Genomic DNA, 783 nt, shown 5'->3' on the forward strand with positions numbered 1-783 from the left:
CGGGAAATAAGGGGGCGGGGCCGGGGCAGGCGGCCACCGTGTCCTTATTCCACCGTGTTGCCTTTCAGACTGGGGCCATGTGCAGGTCTGTGACGCGGGCACTTTGCGGGAGGGGGAGGCTTGGGCTTCTCCCGAGCCCGGCACCCAGACGGTGGACACGGCACCCATCGATGCGTTTTCGGCCATTGCCGGCTCCCTTCCCCCGAGGACTCCCCAGGGCCTGCCGTCCCCGGCTTTATGCCTGGTGCGCCCCGCGTTGAGCTCCCACGTGTAAGTGAGAACGTGCGGGATTCGTTTTCTGTTTCTCAGGTTGCTTGAAAGCGCCCTTGTTCCCAGGAGCTTCCATTCCGGATTCCGGGATACGGCTCTAGCTTTCACGGGGGGAGGTGGACGTTGAGCACATCAGCGAGTAAGGGTGCGATGTGGCCGGCGGTGGGAACCGCTAGGAGAAATAAAGGGAGGCAGGGAAGAGGGTGAGGAGCCCAGCGTCTGGTGATGCATTCGTTCGTTCATTCACTTATTCTTGTTCGATTGGACAGCTGGTGATTGAGAGCTTCCTGCGTGCAGGCAGACCGCCAGGCTCGGTCCTCGGGACCGTCCTCTCTGTCCAGGGCAGGCAAAATCCACCAAATATACCCTGAAATGAATTCGGAACTGAGGACTGGCCCGGAGAGGGGCAAGCCGTCCCTGAGGGATGCCGCAGTGGGCCCCACGTGCGCTCACTTACGCTTTCAAACACGGTCTGCAGCTTGATAAGTAAACAGGTGCTGGGGTCCAGCAGCA

This window comes from Carlito syrichta, unplaced genomic scaffold, assembly GCF_000164805.1.
Source record: "Carlito syrichta isolate Samal-C Ts95f unplaced genomic scaffold, Tarsius_syrichta-2.0.1 Scaffold305642, whole genome shotgun sequence".
Classification (NCBI taxonomy): Eukaryota; Metazoa; Chordata; class Mammalia; order Primates; family Tarsiidae; genus Carlito; species Carlito syrichta.